At 45.6% G+C, this 22,435-nt stretch overlaps 1 pseudogene; it reads left to right on the forward strand.

Moving 5' to 3' along the window:
* The first annotated feature begins 7,358 nt into the window (after window positions 1–7,358).
* On the forward strand, window positions 7,359–8,574 carry LOC144143258 (uncharacterized; annotated as a pseudogene).
* Window positions 8,575–22,435: the final 13,861 nt, after the last annotated feature.

Below are 22,435 nucleotides of genomic sequence, written 5' to 3' on the forward strand. Positions count from 1 at the left end.
AAAGCCTTTGACACGATTACCCATAGCATTCTTTTAAGGAAACTAGAGCTTTATGGCATTGTTGGACCTGCCCTAATTCTTTTAAAAAGTTTTCTTTCAAACAGGCGTCAGGTAGTCTGCTTTCCAGCCAGACGTCACACCCGGTTAATATCAGGAAAGTAGCACTCCAAGGGTCAATCTTGGGGCCTCTTCTATTTTTGACGTACATTATTGACTTGCCTCAGCGCTTAACAAGTTAACAATGTTTCTTATATGCTGACGACACAACTATATTTTCTAGTGATAACAATGTTTGTATTTAGTGTCTAAATTGCAAGCTGACTTGTTTTCACTACAACGCTGGTGTTTATCAAATAAACTATCCATTAATATTATTAAATCCTGGTTTATGGTTTATTGCCCTCCTAACAAGACACTTCCTACTTTTTTAAGTCTCTCTTTATATTGTAAAAAATTGCCTTTTGCAGCCGTACTAACTTTCTAGGCGTGGCTATTGATTCAAACTTTAAAGTTGATGAGCATGTATTTTCAATTGTTAAAAAGGCGCCTTTCGGTATATGGGCATTGATTCGGGCGCTTCCATATTTTAACACTCAAATTCTTCTAGGCCTATACTTTGCTTTTGTTCACTGTCATTTAACCGACTGTGTAACATCCTGGGGTAGCTCTTATGCCACCCATTTGTCACCCCTCGTTACATTAAAGAAACAAGCTATTCGCGTCATCAACTCAGCGCCCCGTCGATATTCTTCCTTTCCACTATTTCAACTTCGGGTTTTTCCTGTAACTCAAATTTATCGGTACAGCATCGGTATCTTATTTTTCAAAATTCTTAATCGCAAATTCGTATAACAAGTTTTCCAAGTTCGCATTATTACTAATACGAATAGCACGCGTTTTTCGAGTCAAAACAATTTCTTGCTTCCTAAGATTCCAAGTAATTATGGTAAGCCTACTGTTTTCAGCAATATCTTTTTGGAATTCTTTACCTAGCTATAATAAAACAAATTCTTTCTATAAGTTCAAAACTGTGCTTAGGAACTACCTTTAAATTTCTTGTGGAATATAATGTTCTATTTTTTACTGTATGTGGTGTATATTTTGCTTTTTTGCTTGAAATATACTACTAGTTATAAGTGTAACTGAAGTTCTATTTAGTGTTTTATTTTGTCTCTAAATACATTGTTATGTTTTGTTCAATAGTCCTGTATAGTTTTATAGTTTGTCTTTGTATATCTAGTTGTTTATGGTTCAATAGTTCTGTATACCATTTTTATTTCTTTTAGTGTCGCTAGTAATAACTCCGTATCGTCATCGGAGGCCCCGCGTACTGTTTCAGACTTGGGACCTCCATCTCTATTACAATCTATAAGTAAATATATATACATTCTTGAATAAAAATTTAATTGAAATAAAAAAACGTCTACTAAAAATATACGTGAAATGACAAAACAAAAGGAAGATGACTGGTGTAAAGGGCCAGGGTTTTAACATGCATGGTAAGTAATGAGGTGTAAAAACTTTACATCGCTAAGAAACCTAAAAGAATGCTTGTGGGTGATTATAGGGTCGTCCCCTAAAACGTACGGTGGGTGTAGTGGAATGTGTGGTCTCAGACAACTTGTCTGTAGTGTTGTGCAAAGTGTTTGTACGTTTTGTTTTCTAGAGCCTTTTCTAGAGCCGTAATCCCCATACGCATACAATGGTATGAGTATACGGATTGCGGATAGGCCCTCTCCAGTCCCGCTGCACATGGGTCTTGGATATCCACTGAGCAGGTGTGAGTGTGTTGCATGTGTGTGGCCTATCCGCAACCTTGCTGAAGTCACTTCAGTGTGTCTGTTGCGTGAGTCAGTTGTGTATCATCCCAAGTGTGGCTTTATTACCTGTAGTTTGTCGTCATTATATTGTGCTTGGCATTTGTTACAATGATGTTGAAGTTGTCGCTTAACGTCACTCTGTAATAGTGTTGTTATGTCTACTGTGTTCCTGAGTGCGGCGGCAGCGGCCCTCTCATCAGCAACCTCATTGCCAGCGATCCCAGCGTGGCATGGAACACCAGCACAAGACCAGAAAAAGTTTTTGGGCATATACAGACATCATAGTATTGAGAACCATGTCAGCGTTCTGCTTTTGCACGGCTTGTGTGATGCCAATGCGTGCACAACGCTCAAGGAATCAGTATATATGATGGACTTGGAATTTCGTGTGCAGAAATATCTTGTGCAAGGAGTAAGATGCTATATGCTTCAGCTGAGTGAATTGTGGTGTATGTGCACAAGGTTCTGCATTCATCAAAGCTTGGCCCATGAGCAGCGCAAGACACCATGGTTGCAGTTTTTGAGGCGTCGCTGTAAAACTCTGCACATCGATACTTATACTGCAGAGACAAAAAGTACCGCAAAATTGCAGTTTGTGATACCTTGGTTTTATGAATGTTCATGAAGGACGAGTCAAGATACAGGTTGAAGCTGCCAGGGTGGTAAAACGTCAGTAAATTATGATGTGTAAATGTCAAAAAGGAGACGTTGAAACCCGCGGCTTAATCTCTCACTCAAAGTGAGAACGGCAAGGAAATGGTCGGGCGATTAACAAACAGTATAGATTTGGATGTATCATTAAAAATTTTTTGAAAGGTTGTTTATTCCACGATAAAATTTTTGAAGCTTACAGCAAGACTATTTATGTTCGTTTGTCCTCAAGGCACAACTTGTAACAGTGAACATACAAATTTTGATCGGGGCTAGTGAGGAAAGCAATCCAGGCAAGGGGAAGCCTCAAGTGTAGCACTGAGTCTAGCATGCCTAATGCTGTTTTTGGCGTCGACCCAATTCCAAACGAGACCCAACCAAAGCAGTATACAGGTGTAGCAGGAGTTCTTTGTCGGCACCTTACGATTGGTGTGAGAGGACCTTAACGATATTCATTGTTTGGAGGCATTTAGGGTTCAGTGTATTAATTTGAGGAATGAATGTGAGTTTGTGGTCAAATAAAATACATAAAAACTTGTGCTCTTTCTTCAAGGAAAGTGACCCGCCATTAAGAGTAATGTCTGGGTCCGGATAGACCCCACGATTCCTGATTAACACAATGCAATACATTTTTGTAGATTTCATTGAAAACCACTTCTTTCTGCCCAGTCGGCAAGTTTCTTACACAAAGCTGGACTTGACGCTCGCAGATTGACATATTGCATAATATATACCTTATCTGCATGTCACCTACATACATAGAACTTGCGATTGTAGGTGGCAATGCCTTTACAAGAGAGTTAATCTTAACTAAGAAAAGAGTGCAGGTCGACACCACAGAGTATGGCACGCCATTTTCTTGCAGATGAACCTTTGACAGTGCAGACCCAACTCTCACACGGTAGGACCTCTCTGATATCAAACTACAAAGGATGTTCAACATGTTGACCGAAGCACCGATTGACTTCAGTTCACTAAGGATGCCGTACCGCCAAGCGGTGTCACAGGCTTTCTAGATGTCGAAAAACACCAACAATCAAAACTGTTTGTGCACGAAAGCATCCTTTATATATGATTCAAGACCGCCAAGATGGTCGTTCGTAGATCGCCCCAACCTGAAGCCTGCCTGGCAGCTCTCGAGAAGACCCTTGTACTCCAAGAAGAAGACGACACTTCTGTGATATTCTTCTTGACAAGATTGCACAGGCAGCTTGTGAGAGCGATGGGTCGATAGCTTGCGGGAGTGGAATGATCCTTCCCCTCTTTTAAAAGTGCTACAGCTATCGCCTCACTTCAATAATTTTGAATGTGTCCCGAAAGCGATATCTTGTTTTAAATGTGAAGGACTGTAACAAGAATGCTTGCGCGTATGTGCTGTATCATTGTATTAGTGATATTTTCTGAACCTGGAGCTGAGGGTTTGCTGGTACTCAGAGCACCCCTCCGCTCACGAAGCGAAAACTCGGAGTTATAATACGTGGCTAGTCATGTAAAGGCTTCTTTGCGGCTGCGAGTTTCTGTTTCACGAAAGTGTGTAGTGTGCTGAAATGTACACGTGTTGAAAACTGTTGTGAAAGTGTGTCAGCCTCGTTTTCGAGTGTGTCTTCTCGTGTTCTGACCGGAGACAGGCTGTGTGTTTGTTGTCCTTTGAGTGGGCGTATTAGTGACCATTCCTTGGGTGTGTTTGTGTATGAGTTTATCGACGTATGAATGAGCACCAACTATCTCGTTTTAAGTGCAATGCACCTCTTAAGCGACCCTGAACCTGCGTCCACCGGCGATGTCCGCGCACGTGGAGATGGGCGCGCGCTGCCTGGCAGCTGACATGGCACATACCCACGTGGGGGATTGGCCAAGAATCGGGCGTGAGAAGGGCTAATGCACCTGCTTGAAGGAGTACTGACACGACATTTCAAAGCTGAGATCCGCTCTAGCAATCAAGTACAACGACAACACAAATAGGTGTCTGTGAATAAATGCATCTTTCTTTCTTTGTAGTTGTGTGTGTGTGTGTGATCTCTCTTTCGCGAACATTACCGAACCGCGCAAATTCAACTCGTGCATTCGCACTTTCACATTCTTCCCCTCGGGGAAATGCGGGGTATTTTTTTTGTCTCATGGCGCACCCGTTTTCCAAATGCATTTGCCTTTGGAATCATAGGAGGTTAGCCGACGCAAGGGACCGACGGAGGATACCCCACGCCTTGTTCTAGCCCTCTCGCGCCCGCGTACATTACTCATTCCACCACGGCCTCCTCTGGTGGCGCTGGGCGCCAAGGTGTGGGAAATTGACTTTTTGGTGGCATTCTGGGATGTGCGCCATTGGGAGTTGGGTATCTTCTTCAACGCGTAGCTATCCAATGGATATCTGGTGTAGTGTGGATGTCTCTGTAAATGCGTTTGAATTAGTTATTGCTTCAATGAACCTGTTTTGCGAAGGTGGACTGCGTGGGAAGTGGTCTATGTCGTATGGGTCAGTACCCACACCCCACTAGAGAAGAGGAAAGGAAATTTCGGAGCCAATACCCAAGTCAAGAAATGAGTGTGTGCTGTGTCCTACGTTATGGTAAGTAGGCTGTTTATTGTTGAAGACGCATGCTCCCGAGAACGTTAACACCCTCTCGGTCAGAATACGTAGGGCATCCGTGCGAGAAGATCTCCATCGACAGTTGTCTGTATTAATGTCGCCTTTGAGTATGTATGGTTCGGGCAGCTAATCAACGAGCTCCTCAAAATCGGAGCTCCAACGTTCAACACAGGAAGGAATGTATATGGAGCATACCGCTTTTAACCTAATAAATAATAGAATATTGTGCAGATTGCTACAGCCTCAAGAAAATTGTTCAAAGTGTTAGGGTGCCATGCTGAGGATTTCCAGGCGATTATGGCCACACCGCCAGAAGAGTGTGTGCAGCCATTCCTGTCCTTTCTGTGTACCACCATTCCACAAAATTGTGTTTGGACTTAGAATGTGTTTTCTGAACGAACATACGCCTGGCTCATTAGCATGCAGCATTTTGTAAAGAACGTCAACATTTTTATGAAGGCCTCTGCAGTTGCATTAGATTATGTTTTCTCTTCCAATTATGAAGTGTTCGCAGATTTTGGAGTTTTGTTTATGTATCGTCGTTCGGGGCTTTGAGTCTCAGAGGGGCTTTTTCGGCCCCTATAGAAGTTTGGACGCAGGAACGCGGTCCTTTCGCTGCCACAAAAACAGGAATGATCCAACGTCCATCATATTCTCGGATGTCCTAGGGGTGCCCGATCGACCAGGTCCCTTGGACATGGCTCCCGTTCGGACACCCTTTGTTTTTTGACCCGCTACCGCCGAAGGGTTTGGGAGTAGCACAAAGGGCACAGGCGTTGCGGCAAAGGTGGGAGACTATGCGGGACCCCCAGTGTCTATCACCTCCGCAACCTCCAGTGGAAGCATGAAGGTGAGGAAGCAGATGCGGGAGGGGCATCGGTCCCAACGGTGACTGCTTCTACCACAGCCGCTGCTTGCTCAGCGAGCGCTGTAGTGAAGTCTTCGGCTGCTTGAGGCAACCCAAGGGGGCGGGGTCGGCGCCAAGTCCTATTGTCGGTACTGGGTCCCCGCCGAAACCAGACGCTGGTACGGTTCCCCCCCCCCCAGTGAGCTGCGTCGCCGCAGATCCTCAGGGTGAAAGAGGTGAACCCCTTTCGTGCCTCTGGGAAGGTACTGTTCTCGTCGACGTTCGGGGCAATTATCTGTTTCTCCTGCTTAAACATTTCACAGCTCCTGGAATAGGCAGCGTGTGGTCCCTGGCTCTTTGCCCAGGTGAAGTTCTCGGATTCACAATTTTTAGTTGGGTTACCTTGTGTTGCACATTTTGCGCACGTCAATTTACCACGACAAGAGGTTGTGCCGAGCCGAAACCGCTGACACTTAAAGCAGTGGCGTGGATTAGGCAAGTATGGTCGTACCGGGCATCTTATGAAGCCTGCGTTGACCGACTCAGGAATTGTTGAGCCGTCAAATGTCAAATTATGTGTTTGTTTGGTATTATCTGCTCGTTTCCACGCATGGTTAATCGCCTCAACGCCGTGACGCCCTGATCACGAAGGCCCTCGAGCAGCTCGGCTTCAGTTTCACTCTTAGGATCCCTAACACAGATCACGCCCAGGCAGCTATAAAAACTTCGATTGGGCGTGATTTTGATGTCACCATTGACCATGCACGTTTGTGGGAAGAGGGAATCGGACTGCTGTTTATTGTCTACCTGGATGAGAAGTTCTCCAGTTTTCAGTTTCTTAGCCTTGTGCAACTTGCTGAGAAGGCTTTCAAGAGACTTAGAGATTAAAAATACGGGCTGGAAAGTGATTGGTTTTCTCTTATCAAGAGATTTTATGATCAGAAAGGGCGAGAAATTATGCGCAATTACGAAATTTCCACTACGCAGACCGTAGTACAATGTCGATATTTGCCCTCTATTGCGGTTTGATGTCGCTGCCAGCTGTAAGGGTCCTGGGAGCTTCGTAAATCGATTTCTTTTTTTCCGCTTTTACTCCCACCTCCTCCATCACTTTTATTGATGGAAATAAAGACTATTAATAATATTATTATTATTAATATTATAATATATGATTTTTATTCTCTCTGTCCTCTTTTCTGCCACGCTTTCTTCGGCAGGCAGGAGTTTTTTTGATGTTCTGCGTGTAAACGCCGTGCCAACAGAAAGTGTGTTGTTCGTTGACACCAGATGGCTTTCTGAGCCATTGAACACACAATGGACGGCGCCAAGCGCTCGTGTGTATTTAAACTATACTCGCTAATTAAATGGGGTTACTGTCATGGATCGCACAGTGGTGTAGTGTGTTTACGTTTACGTGTCGCCGTTCCGGCTACACGGCATTCTGGGGACGAGGATGTCTTCCACGGGAATTATGCCACCGCCTCCGTTTCTTGTCACCCCCCGGCATGCCCGATGTTTCATGGGCCTGATGGTTACGCCTCTTTGAGAGGTTTCTGCTGGCGTCCGGAGCGACCGAGCTACCCGCACCTCGTCGCCGAGCCCTCCTGCTTCACTGTTTCGGTACAGAAGGACAGCGCATTTTCGACACGCTTCCGCTTAGTACGACGCAAACCAAGACAAAGCTAACGAGTGCTGCACCCGGTGTCACGCCCACGCCAGATGCCGCCGCTGGAATCATCGGAACCACTGCAGCTACTGGAACGCAAGACGGGACCACTGGAGCCCCGCGCCCACCCGACGAGTACGACATAGCCGTTGAGATGCTTTCGAAGCATTTCGCCGCCCCTTGCAACGTCCGCCTTCAACGCCATCGATTCCGGGAGCGCCGTCAACTGCAGGGTGACCCCATAACTGATTACGCCGTAGCGCTTCGGGAGTTAGCAGCTCTTTGCAATTTCACCACCCAAGCGGAAGAAAACCTGTGTGAACAGTTCGTAGCAGGCGTCACTTGCCCGCGGCTACGAGAACGATTGCTGCTGGAAGGCTATAACCTTACGTTCGATCATGCTGTCGAAGAACCCCGGCTTCGTCAGCAAACCCAGCGTGAATCCGAAGCCTTCGCCAATCCGGTGCAGCGCATTCAGCAGCAGTTGCAAGACAGCGCAGTCAGCCAGGGTAGACGATATAACGGCGATAATGGCACACGCCTCCCGTGCCGCCGCCACTTCGGCTCACGCGCGTAAAGCGCACCTTCACCTGATGTGAATGCCGCTGCCGCTGTTGTCGCCGGGCCTAGAAATGCAAATGCCTGCGGAAACTGCTGCGCACCAGGTTGTTCGCCTTCGGAATGCCCCGCGCTTGGTCGCACATGTTTTGCCTGCGGACGCCGAGGCCACTTTAAGGGCGCATGTCGCAGCTACCATCGCAGCCGAGAAGAGTATTCTGCAGAGGTCCATGAGATCGTTCCGGAAGATGATGCTACCAGTGTCATTAGCATCTTGGCGGCCCGTACTGATAAGAGTACAGGCATCTACGTGATGTCAAGGGCGCGCCAGTTACTGCGAGGACACGGGTGCATACCATGAACTTCTTGGTTGGCACAGGCTCGGCCGTGTCTATTATGGGTGAGCACCAACTCCAAGGCTTGTTCGCAAACACAATACAACTGACAAGTTCCCATCTTACATCGCTGGATTTTTCGCGCAGGAAGATTCCCGTTCTCTGGTCATTTCACGCCCTAGTCACGTACAAGGGGAAAGAAGCCATTGTAACTTTTCATGTTACGCCATGTGGTACATCTCTCCTTGGCCTGGATGCCGTTAAGCCCTTGGCCATCGCATAATCGGAGAGGAATTGCGCTCCCTGCAAATGTCGACGGAGGAATGCAGAGAGCTTCCAGCTTTGAATTCAGGCCTTCCCCAAAGCACCATGCATAAAAAACCCTTGGGCCTCCTTAGTTTGGTATGCCGCCAACACTGTGGACCAAGTTTGGCCACTAGTTTCTGCCTCGCCTGGGACTTCTAAGAGGTGTGCAACACAAAGTTAAGATGAAAACCTTCATCGCACCAGTCGCACAGAAGCCGAGGCCTCTACCATTTTCAGTCCGCCAGCCTGTCCCTGACGAGATTGAGAAGCTACTTGCTGCTGATGTCATTGAGAGAGTCAATGCTTCCGAGTGGGTTTCTCCCATTGTAGCAGAACGCAAAGCAGATGGTAGCATTTGACTGTGTGTCGATCTCCGGGAACCCAACAAAGCTATAGTAGCAGACAACTTCCCTTTGCCTCATATAGAACAGCTGCTTCATGCCCTCAATGGAGAACGCTGCTTTTCCAAGCTGGACCTGGCATCAGCCTACTACCAGGTTGTACTCCACCCAGACAGTAGAGACCTAACTTCATTTATAACGCACGGTGGCCTCTTTAGATTCAAGAGGGTCTGCTTCGGGTTGGCATCGGCCCCACCGGCGTTTTAGCAGAGCATGACGAAACTTCTTGGAGGTTGCGAAGGGGTCTGGCGCTACTTGGATGACATAATCATTTTTGGCAAGACGGAGAGCGAACACAGGCAAAACCTTGAGCAAGTGCTGGAACAAATAGCAGGAGCTGGGCTCAAGATCAACGAAAAATGCGTTTTCAACACGTCGGAGCTGTCGTTCTTAGGACATCGCGTCAGCGCAGACGGTATAGCACCGATCCAGGCCAAGGTTGATGCAACAATTAATGCTCATGCGCCTAAAGATGCAGCCACGCTACGCTCCTTTTTGGGGCTAGCTGAATACTATTCTAAATTCGTGCCGCGACTGGCAGAGGAAGTAGAGCCAATGCGCCGTCTACTTCGCAAAGACGTGCTCTTCGACTGGGATGACGCCGCGAAAGGGAGCTTCGCGGGAGTAAAAAGACTTCTAGCATCCCACAAGGTCCTACGAATGTTTGACCCGGCGCTACCTGTCAATGTCGCAACAGATGCCTCTGCGTACGGTATCGGTGCCGTAGTGCAGCAAGTGGAGGGGTCCCATGTGCGGACTGTGGCATTTGCATCGCGGACATTAACAGAGACAGAACGAGAATACTCGGCCGGAGAGCATGAGGCCATTGCCTGCCTGTGGGTCTGCGAGAAGTGGCACGTTTACCTCTGGGGACGGTCATTTACTCTACTGACGGATCACCAGGCTTTGGTGGCATTGCTCTCATCCCGTAGCACAGGACAGCGGCCACTTCGTATCGCATGGTGGACCGCACGACTGCTGCGCTACAACTTCAAAATACAGTACCGCAGCGGAGCCCACAACCAGGTAGCAGATGCCTTGTCCAGACTACCCGTGCCAGACACAGAAGGTGGCTTCCAGGTTGATGAAGATTTTGTGTCCTTGGTTAAATCGTCTGTACATTGCGGCAATCTTCAGGTTGCTACCGCTGAGGATGACTTACGACGGCAGGTCGTGCACCTTGTCCAGTCATCATGGCCAACAAGGAAAAGACTTGCCGCAGAACTACGGGACGAGCTCTCGGTAGTAGATGGGTTGGTTCTGCGCACAGAACGCGTTGTAGTGCCTGCCAAGCTAAGGGATACATTCATCCAGTTCGCTCATGAGTCGCCCCCGGGAATTGTGAAGACTAAGCAGCGCATCAGGGAAAAGTACTGGTGGCCTTGCCTCGACAAGCATGTGGAGGCCGCCGTCCAGAGGTGCAGCGTCTGCGAAGCCTCGGACAAGAGTGTCAAGAACTGGCAAGCACCACTCCAGCCTGTCCCGCTTCCTGACGGGCCCTGGGTCAAAATATTGCCGCGAACCATACATTGGGTTTGTTTATTTGTGTTTTGCTTTTACCGCCCTGCTGCGCCGGTCTGCGTTATCTCTGCGCCAAGGGAAGCGCGTGTTCAATTCTTTTTTTCTGTGCCGCATGTGTTATCTGTTGTGATAGGGAGAGCATTCCGATCTAACGTGAACAGCCCAGAATAATCTTCTTGGATCTGCTATGTTCTCGATGCGAATCGACGTTTCGAGAACCACGCGCGCCGAAAGATAAAAAGCCTGCAGTGCGGACGCCGGGGCATTCGATTCGACGACACTCGCCTGTGCAAGTCACTTTGTTGACCGCTGCTTTGCCGCCTCTGTATTCTTTTGAGTTGTTAGAGGAGCACAAGTTCGCTCCAATAAACGTATTTCTCATTCAAGACAACTGCTTCGTCCTTGTCTTCGTGACAATATCAAGAGACATAATGGGCCACTTCGAACGTGCACCGGCTGACTGTCGGTTTGTCATCGTGGTAGTGGACTACTACTCCAGATGGCCAGAGATTGCATTCTGCAGTGACATCACTTCTCGCACGGTGATCAACTTCCTGCTTGCTGTCTTTGCGCGAGAGGGTTACCCTACTGAACTAGTCTCAGATCACGGCCGACAGTTTACGTCGAGTGAATTTGAGTGCTTCTTTGCGGACAGGGGCATCAAGCATTTCATCTCGGCAATTTACCACCCTCAAGCCAATGGCATTGTGGAAAGATTCAACAAGATGTTGAAATCGTATATACAACGACTTCTCGTAGAACAGCGACCAATCAAGACCACTGTTATAGAGTACCTGGGTATTTACCGAGCCACACCCCACAGCGCCCCTGGCATCTCCACAGCAGTGTTGCTTCATAGCCGCCACATGATGACATCATTAGGTGTTGTTGGCCAGCCATCAGCGGATTTCGGCACCCATCCCGCCCGTGAACTGCGTAGACTTCGGAGCCGTATCTGCGAATACCAACAGAGAAATAAGGCGTATGCACACAAGAGAAGAGCAGCCAGGGAGCCCAAATTTAAAGTGGGGGCCTACGTGCGGGTGAAATACCCGGTACCTGGAATGAAAGGCACCCCTTGTTTTGGTGCTCCACTCAAAATACTGAAGCGGGTATGACGATGGTCATTCCACCTGGAGGACGGCCGTACTAGGAATGCCTCCCAACTGTCTGCTGTACCCCACGAAGCTGTTCACGAAGAAACAGGGGCAAGACAAGGACCGCTGCGGGAGGACATGGTGACAGACGGGTTGGCAGGAAACACCACAGCAATGACACCGTCCCCAAACCCAAAGATCAACACGTCCCAAAATATCCCAATACAGGAAGCTGGACAGTCTCCGGGGGGTCAGCACTGCCTTCTCATACGCCAAGCCCACCACGGCCTCCACCAACGGGGACCACGACCTCAGGACTGGGTGCTGGTCGTGTCGACGAACCAGAGGCCCTCCATCAGCCACAGGAGCAGCCGATGCCCCTCCGTCGCTCTACACGGGAGCGAAGACCACCAGTGAGACTCAGAGACTATGTGCGGTGACTTTTTTAAAGCGCAGAATATACTAAAATTTTACCGTCACGGGTAGTGACTGTTTCTGTTCTATGCACATAATCTGTGTTCTATTGTTAAGGGAGGGGGTAGATGTAGTGTTGTTCGTTCACACCAGATGGCCTTCTGAGTTATTGGACGCACAATGGATGGCGCCGCTGCGCTCGTGTGTATATGAACGATACTCGCTGATTAAACGGGGTTATTGTCATTGATCGTACAGTGGTGTAGTGTGTTTACTTTTACGTGTCGCCGTGGCGGCTACACGACAAAGTGTATTGCTCTTCCGGACGAGGAACTCCAGTGTCTGATCTCCCGTGGGCAGCCGTTCGTGTGTAATCTCTGTGTGGCTGCGGCGTCGCCCGCCAGGCCTAGCGACCGTGGTGAGCAAACCAGCGAAGACAGTCAACCAGCGAACATCCCGGCCAAACGAGTGGCGTCTCCTGTCGGGTCAAGCTTCGACCCTTCTGCAAACCTATGCGCCGAGGTCGCTTCTCTGAGGAATCTCCTCTCTGAAGCCTGCGCCAGCCTTTTCTTTCTCGGCGATGTAGTATGTAGTCATCGAGCGTCGGGAGGAAAACCGGCTTCTGCGACGGGCAATGTGGCTGTGCTTGCCCAGCAGGCTGCAATCCTCGCTTCACTGCGTGAGGAGGTTCGCTGCCTGCGAGGGGAGCTCGCTCGTCCCCCGCCTGCTTCCCCGAAGGCTGTTAATAGTTTCATACCGCCGGCGACGTCAACGCAGTCTGGCATCCCTACGAGGTCGTTGTTCGCGTAAGCCACCACCTGTGCAGATAGTGAAGGCGCCCCCTTCCTGTCCTCTACCACCGCCTCCCCGTTCGTTGAACGCCCCAGCAGTCAAACTGCTACGGCCTCGAGTACTTTGGTTTCCCCTTATATCTACCCACAGCCCCCGCCTCCTAGGCCGACACTGTGTTTAATGGCCAGTCGACGAACTTGCAGAAGAAAAGGATCCCTCCCCACGTGGGTGCGTCGGAAGCTTCTCAGTTGGTTTTGGTGCGCCAACCACCGAGCTCCAGGGCTATCTTTATTTCGAAACTGTCGACTAACACCTCGTCTGCTCAACTGTTGGCTCACTTGTCAACTGTGCAGGGTACGCCATTGTCCGGCTAACGTCTTAGGACTACGTACGTCTCATACTCTTCTTTTTGCGTAACTGTTAACGAGGAGTGTGTTAGGCGCCTGGTCGACCCGTCTATGTGTCCAAAAGGCTGACTCTTCAAGCCGTTCCAAGGCAAGGTCTACCCTGGTATGCTGCACAGGTGTGGAATAACTGAAAATGATTAGTAAGTACATTATTCTCGACACCGACTATCAAAACACTAGAGGTCTACGAACTAAGTCCTCTGAATTTATTATATATATTGTTTGCTCTAAATTTTCTGCTATTGTAATTAGTCAAACCTGGCTTTCCGAAAATCTCGTCTTCCAATTATTTCCCCTCTAACTATCAAATCTTTATAAGCGACGGAAAATTAACTGGACCTAAACAAAAAGGTGACGGTGTTCTCATTGTCGTTGATCGCTCAGTGCAGTGCATGCGGCGTGCTGACCTCGAAACCGTAGATGAGTAAGTCTGGCTTGAGGTAGGCCTCACGAGGGGCAAGAGGCTAATCATTGGTGCATTCTATATATCATCGGATGTATTATCTTCCGAATTTATTCGAACACTCACATCCATAGAAAATTTCTGAAATGCACACTCCAATTATAAGCTTCTTATACTTGGGGACTTCAACACGCCTGGTATACGCATGAACAGCCTTTGCTTTGATCGGAAAAACCATTTTGCAGCTCAGAAAGGCAGCATGTGTATACATTTTCAATCGTTCACCTTCATGCAGCAGTTTTGCCTCATAGAAAACTCTTGTGGTAATGTTCTAGATGTGTGCTTCTCTAACTTAAAAAACGTACAAGTGTGTGCCTCCGAAATATCTCTTGTGCACCCTGACAAGTTTCACCCTCCTCTTATTGTCTCTGTCTCGGTCGCTGCCCAGCATCGCGATGGTGGTGTTGACGATTGTGAACTCCCGCGATATGTTTTCAAGCGTATGTCACTTCACCTGTCTACTGTCTATTGCTGATTGTGCCTTCGAAGGAGGAACTTTAAATATGTAGTCCTTAAGTAAAGCTCCCTAAATACAATGCACTAATACTGACCGAAATAGAAAAAAACTTGCATAGTTTACGACCGGTATGTAAATACACGCCTGAAAAATTTTAGAGGCATGCATAGTGCTTTAGTACTCGATATTTGGTACTAGTGTTTAAATCAAACAAGTAATAGAACATAAATAACTACAACTTTTGCATCACTATGGAAGCTATTTCGGTTTAACTTCAAGTCTTCTTTGGGAAAACTCGAACTACCTCACCTCTCCTTTTTTCTAAACTGTTTTGGATCCCAAAAATTCGTCATTTACGTAACATATCATTTACCACAATTCGCCCACAATGAAGTCTGTTCTTGTCGTTGCCTCCACAAACATTTGATCAATGAACAACTTTTTCAAAGATTTAGTGTATTTAGGTATGTTAAAAACAAGCGACGCACATACTAACATGTTTCATTTCTATTGTATTTATAATACAACGTGAATGTTTTCTTGATACTCTTAGGGTCATATTCTCTAAAAATGGCCTCATCTTCTTCCACAATATTTAACTTTGTTTATCTCTCGCATTTGTCTTGAAGTGTGCAGTTTCCGTATTTTTTGGACGAGTTTTCACGAAGTGTACCTTTACCCCTCTGTCTGAGCATCTTACATTGCGTATTTCTCAAATAAGAAAACATTAACTATGAGAAAGATATCAGAGAACAGGCATTTGGCCCCTGACATCGGCTAGTGTGTACGAACGCTGCTTTTATCAAACGAGGATTGGGGGCAACATGGGGAACTGTTACAAAGTGTCGGATACGGAAGCTGAGGGTATGCCGGTGCCATTTTCTGGACGTGCCGGATAACCAAGAATCACAATGAGCCAACCAGTTAAGAGTTCCATACTGACCCAGGTAGATTTTCGTGGTCTGTGAAGGAATGGTTATTCTACGGCAAAAACGACAGTTGCTCCGTATCTACTCAGAGGATGAATTATGAAGCGGGTACGTGAAAAACATGTAAAAGGTACATAACCATAAGAGCCGCATCAGTGGGCGGAGCGATATATTTGGTGTAAAGTTCGTAAGTGTAGCGAAGGAGACCATGCGTAATGTCCGAAGTGGACGGCTCAAAGCTACCCTATGAAAATTATTTTATCAAGAAACCAAATTGATACCTGGCATATTTGATGTGCGTACCGAGTAAATAGGTCCGAAGCGGACCTGTTTCAAGATTTTAAAGGGAGATGCACGTCTGGCCTAAGAATCATGCAGATATAAAAGGGTTCGGCTTTTGCCATTTTACAGGTGCAAACCGCTCCCATTTGACCGCAAACATGTCTGGTAAGCAAACGGGTAATAAAAACGGGCCCAATTTCCTGTCGTACCAAGGTCAGAGGAGACCGGTTTGAGCTGATAGAGCACCACCATTGGGTGATTTGTTTTGTACGCCGGGCTGTACTGCAGAGAAGCACAATTGCAGGGGCTGCCTAATTTTGAAACTTTGTGCAGCGAGAAAGACGGGAAAATATAGAGATCTTGGCTTCCATCAAAGAAGGCAATGGCTTACTGCCTGCGCAGATGCGTCGAATACAACATGTTGCAATTACAAAGGGAAGAATGAATTATTATCGAAAGTGCAGGAAAGTAAAATTTGCTTTTTATATAAACCTTGAGCCTTTGAAGACATATTCTGATTTTCGCATGATGACAAAAATACTTAAACCAGCATTTTTGTATTGATGGAATGGAATAAAATCAACAATATATTTTGATTTGAAATGTTACCGCTTAGTGGCAAAGTAATTTATTCGAATACATTACTGTCAAACCTTGGACATTTCACGGTTCAGGGGAAGGAAATGCAATGTAAACATTAAAATTTTTCATAAAAGTTACTTTTACTTGCAAAAAAAAAATGTTTCAAATTTTATATTTTTTCGATATTTTGAACACATTCTTATAGCAAACAGGCTTAAAAGTTATTCCAAACTTTCCTTGGAAGAGTAGGGCACTCGGTTTACAACGAAGAAAATTTGGGAACCAGCTGAAGCAACACGATTACATATTACAACAAGTTAGGTTATTTAAACAGTTTTGAACGAAATAATTACAGCACATCAACATATTTTTGTGCTTGCATTCAGCATCGCGGACCTGAAAACGTAAATTGGAACGTAGCACTGGTTACAGCAAGTAATTGCAAGCAACGATCCACAATTACTGCTAAGTGTCATTACTCTATGAGAAGGTGGCTGTTATGTTTCTTGGTGTTTTTACTGTACTTGTGGATTGTTGATATTACCACTGTATATTATCTTCGCCACCTTATTAGTAATATTTCCTAATGTGGCTAATATTCCCGGTAATACGTGTGTGATACTTAACCTGTATCGAGCTTCTGTTCTCTTTTGGATGGATTATGACTCCATTTTTATGCAATTTGTATCCTCCAGGCTGTTCGAGTTGTGTACTAACACACCCTTGTGAAGTGTAATTTGAATGTAGGTCCCGCATAACGTTTGCTTTTTTTTACAGACTAAATATGCTGCTGCAGCCAAGTCCATAAAAAAATCTCTGGATAGGGATTGACCAGACAAAGCTACAGTTGGGCTATGAGGCACACAACAGTAGAATAGAACGAATTAGGGTGGACATTCAGGTTATCTATAACGTTAGCTAAAATTTCAGCGCACACACCTTCCTGTTCCGGGACTAAAAAAAAATCTGTTGCCACGGCCACGGTCGAATCGACGTAGTGAGCAGCACAAATATTAGACAAAAAGTCATCTTGAGGCTGTATCAAATGCGCAAACCTCCCCGTAGAACAAACACAGTTATAGGTGTATATCTTTTTTCTGCTCAACAAATAGTTGCTAGAAAGAAATGGCCACAAGTAACTACATTTTGTGTATTTACCCCTTCTTAATTATGCTCCGACAAGTCAAAACGGAAAGCTCAGAGTATTTCACACAGGAAACAATCCCGCAGATATGTGTGGACTGGGCTTCAATTCGTGCGATCTGCGGCTGACAGAAATACCTTAAAAACGGCATCAGCTGAACACAAAACTGCCTTGTTTTAAGGAGTACTTACTTTATAAGTATAATTTTGTGAAGATAAAAAATGATGAAGTGTTTAATATATAAATAATATATAAAAAGTATTAATATCTAAAGTAATTACGCAACTAGTTCAAGGCTAATGTGCAACGCAGCACTACCAACCAGGCAGCACAAAACCGCGATAAATGAGACACCAGCAAAGCAACGAAAAATTAGTTTTCGCTAGCGCTGCAGTGGACGAGAGCGCCACCCTGTACCGCCCAGCAAAATTTTTGTACCAACGAAAACCCAGCCCACACATATGTCTGGGTGCATTTTTCAAGCCTGGTGACAGAACGCAAGCGAAGGGAACGGGTGTATTTTTTAGACGATCGTTTTATTCCATGTTCTGCAAGTCGTGTCTTACGCTTGTTACAGAAAAAATACGAAAATATCAAGAAGAAATATCACATTTCATCTTGAACGTGGCTAGCGTGATTGCGCCGGCTGGGGCAAAGTTTGTATTGTGCGTTTTTTCGCCCCCGAGGGCGAAATAAGTGAACTAGCAAATAAGTCTCGCAAGCGTTTACAGCAATTACTTAGGGCTGTGAAACCGAAAGCAAAACGGGCGCCACTTAGTGAACGAATTTGTTGACGCGCACGTTTGTTTGGGCTGGGCGGCAAAAAGGATATACGTGTGCATGTACTTGTTATATAAGAACGTACTTAAATCTATAAATAATCCAAACGTTTGGCATTCAAAAAACTCTAAAGAACACCTTTCCTTACAGAGCATCAAGCGTCGATACGTAGATTGGGAATTCACTGACAGTCTCAAATAGTGAAGGTAGGAGAACGCACGTGGCGGTTCGTTTTATCAGCAGCAGCTGAAGCATCACGTAGTCAGGGTTTGGTTTGGCGCTAATATTTTCACACCTTGAAGTCGCGAATGGTCACCTTTCACATACAACCAAGCACATCATTTGTATGGTGGCTGATGATAACGAAATGGGAAACAGTTAGTTTTCAGCATTTGTTGGTGCATACTCCCCGTGGTGCGTGCAGCGAATTGCATCTCAACAATGCAGGCAAGTTAAACGACTGGCCTTCGTAATAATGCAACAATAATAAGTGCTCACGACGATGGCTTGGTGGGCTAGTTAGTGATGCTATTAAAAGCGTTACCAGCAGACGCAGACTAGGAAACGGAAGGAAGGAACGACAGGAGAAATCTCGCCCTGTCGTTTCCATCTTCGGTGTCCTCGTCTGCGTGCGCTAGTAACCCTATTATATAACTGCCTTCCTTGACAACTTAACCAGTGGAATAACAAGGTAGTGTGAGTTTGTGATCGATACAGGCTTTGTCGTGTTTGGAGTGACGCATGTGATGATCGCAATGAAATCGCATTTGTTAAAACACAGCATACCATGCGTGAAGCCGCAGATAATCAAACGGAGCCGGCTCCACTTTTCATCCAGGTACAAAAAAAAGGTTTACGCCACATCGGAAGGTCCTCTACACAAAATTACAGCAACGGCTGGACTGTCTTTCTTTGAAATGTACGCACAGCAACGTAGCCTCTAGGTCTTGGTTTCGTGACTACAACCAACTCGGGAAATTGTATGGTTTTCTTTTTTGCGTGTTCAGTTTTTTCTTTGTTGTTCTGATTTAGGTTCATTGTTGTTCATAAAGAAGGTACACATGCAGTTCTCAGAGCCTAAAATGATTTGTTACATTCATTGTGATAGGTGACGTTATTCATTGTGCTAAGTGACGGGTTGTGCTAGGTTTTGTTAAACGTACGTTTTGGTATCTAAAAGAACGTTATAAGGTTACGTCATGCTGCATTAGGGTAAATGAAATCAGGTCGGGTCAGGGCAGTTCATGTTAGGTATTTTGAAGTAAACATGGCGTGAAAAGAATATCCTGCTTCGGTAAGAAATGGCTTCTTTCTCCAAAAAGTTGTGATACAAATGCTATCTCCGACATCAAAACAAATATTTTACGTATTTGAGAAAGCTATTTCCAAGAAAAAGACAACCACTTTAGTTGGGTCGGCATTTCTGTTTTACTGGTTTGCTTTGCTACTAGCGTGCAACTAACCCATTGAGAATGCCTCTTTGGTTTTCCGGAAATAATCCATCGCAGTAATTCGTAACGTGAAACGCGAGTCCGTTATATTTTCTGGATTTATGGTCCAAAAACGACTATCATGGATAGAATAGAGGTGAGCGAGTTAGAAAATGCCAGGAGTTTTAAATAAACAAACTTGTATTTATTCTTCTTTTCATGTAGGTTATGGCGATGTTTTATAGCTAACATATCAAAGCCTGTATAATTTGTGATGTCTCTATCAAAACCACCATTTTTCTTCCTTCTTTGAAGTTCCAGGAGCTCCATACTAGAAAGCGTCCTATAGCGCGTTTTTTATCTCACCACTAGCGAAAGTGGATATACCGCAGCACAAGGAGTGGGAGACCGATCGAAACGATTTGAAAGGAAAATGTTTAAGCGGATGGCAAAGCCAATAGTGTCGAATAGCAAATGAATTCAGTCGATGCAAACACGCTCGATGGAATTACAACGTTTCAGATATTCGAGTGGAATATCTGTTTGCAATGGTTTTTATCACATCCCTTCAGAAATGCATAGACGTCTTGGGATTGCCCATGTCTGGGGTATATTTCCGATGAAGCTGCGGTGACGTTGGTTGTCCGAAGATTTTCTCCATGCCATTGATTTCTACTTATTAATTTCTTCGTGGTGTCGCAGAACCACCAACCTACGGCTTTTGTCTTTTCTTTATGACAATATTTGCTCGACTGCACATTTCCGCTGCACATTTCTTCGTTGCTTTCTGCTTTGGTCACTTCAATGCTTGCGCAATGCTAGCGTGCACGCTTCACCTTCCACGTTGCTTTGCTCTAAGTTCACGTAACCTCTTGTAGTGTTGTTTTTGGCAACATGAACTTTGTAAGGGGATTTACTAATGGTGCATATACACAATGAAAGGCTAACCGCATGCATTTTATAATTTCGAGGTTTCGTGCACTGAGCAAGTAAATAATATCTGGGGTATTGTTTATCGTGATATCAATCATTCGTAATTCAGATACACGTAGGTTCTGAAATTTCCTACTGTTTGACTGCAGGTTTGCATGTGTGTGTTGGCGAAAGCATAACGCAACAAAATGATATTAGGAGTGGAACAACCTTAAGGCGGAAAGCGGCCGTTCAGTAGCGGTCTAATATTGTCATCATGGCAATCATCATGCGTGGGTATTGAGTTGATACCGCCAATTTCTATGGGAACAGTTTGCTTGATTTTTATCCCAGCTGCATGCCGATTCCGCTCTATAAGCAGACAGAGTCCCTGTTAATTAGCAATTATGAATCTTGCTTTTAAGTGAGCAGAAGCGCTTTGGCCCTTAGCTGCACAACGACACAAGCGAGGACCACTGCCCTGCTTGCGAGCAGTCTTTTTGGCAGGTCCTTCTTATCGCCAGAGCTGACAGGCAGTTAAGTTTATTTCAAAGCTATTGAAATTGTTTAGAAATATTACATCCCTGTTCCTTGAGCAGAAAATTGCATTATTCGATCTAGATATGCTGGCTTTTAAACAAACTTGCTCTGTTTAATAACCTCTATTTAATTAACGCGCGAGGCAGGAGGGTTTTTTGAGCTAAATGTATTGCTGTTGTACTTGTCAAAGAGTTTGTTTTGTTCATGTGTCTTACTTGGTAATCAAGGATGTAATAAATGCAAACGCTATGATCCTGATGTTTTGAGCCCGTTTGATTCCTAATCGTCAATTGTTTCTACCGAAAGGGAAGAGAATCACTCTATAGGATATTTAGAGGTGGTAAGATGTGACCAGCGAGGTAAATATTCCACTAAGTACTAACAAAACGCCGATAGCCTAGATTTGCAGTCTTGAAGCGAAGAAAAAATTTGCCGTCTGTTTTCAGGTGTCAGCAATTCGTGCGATACCTTTACTAAAACTTCTAGTAACGCGCTGCAAACAAGTACGTCTTGCTTAGCATACTAAATGCTTGTTGCTTACTGGCGGTTGTACCGGTCGCTTTTAATATATTAGTATATTTTTTTGCAGTGAATATAAACAAACAGCTGATCCAAGCATCTTTGTGAAAATAATGTTAAGCGTCTGTTTTTTAAATCAGTTTTAAATAAGTTTACTCGGAGGCTCAAAACACAGAACAGGACAGTAGTTATAATCTGGGGTATATTTTATGAACGGCTGCACCAGTTACTTATAGGGGTCCAAACAGCCTTTTCAGCGCACAAACTGAACAATCGCAATAGCTAAATTGGGTGGTGAACGTTATATGCGCCAAATGTAACATTTTTCGTGCAGCGCGGAGCTCACACTATCGCTGCGATGTTTTTGGCTACATTCCCATCATTTACAGCGTGTTTTTGGGTGCCGCCATCTTCTGAAATGTTCGTTAACAATGCTCCCACTTGCGTCAAGAAAGCAGAAATTTCACAATTCTGAGGATTTTTCATCTCCTTTCTGGAGACAAGAAGCGTTGTCTACTCAGCGTCGATGGGTCGCTGAAGGCTCATAAGTACTCAGAGCCAGCTTCAGCTCATGAAGTAAAAATTGGGAGTTATAAGGGGTGTAGAGACTTTCTGGACAATCCTCACGGCGCAGATGATGATGATGTCATCGGTGTCTATCATCACGCGGGAGCAGATCGTCTTCGTCTTTCTTCAGTCGCCATCTTGTAAAATAGAATACCACCGCGTCATCAGGACGCCTGGGCCCTTGGTGCTCCAATTCTGCATTTTGGTGCCGAAACCCAGGTGGAAGGCCCTGTGTGATTGTGAATCATCCGAAACTTGGCCTATGAGAAGGAGGGCCCCTTTGATGCCGACGAAGTACCAGTGTGATGCACTGAACCGGGGTGCTACCGAAAGCCGAACGACGTGGTGGCCATATAACACGACGACGCAACCTCACCTCTGACGAGACTGCCCGATGGGTCCAGAAACTAATTTTGTTAATGTTGAGG

The sequence above is a fragment of the Haemaphysalis longicornis genome, unplaced genomic scaffold (assembly GCF_048455015.1).
Source record: "Haemaphysalis longicornis isolate Haplotype H1 unplaced genomic scaffold, Haemaphysalis longicornis Haplotype H1 scaffold_6, whole genome shotgun sequence".
NCBI lineage: Eukaryota > Metazoa > Arthropoda > Arachnida > Ixodida > Ixodidae > Haemaphysalis > Haemaphysalis longicornis.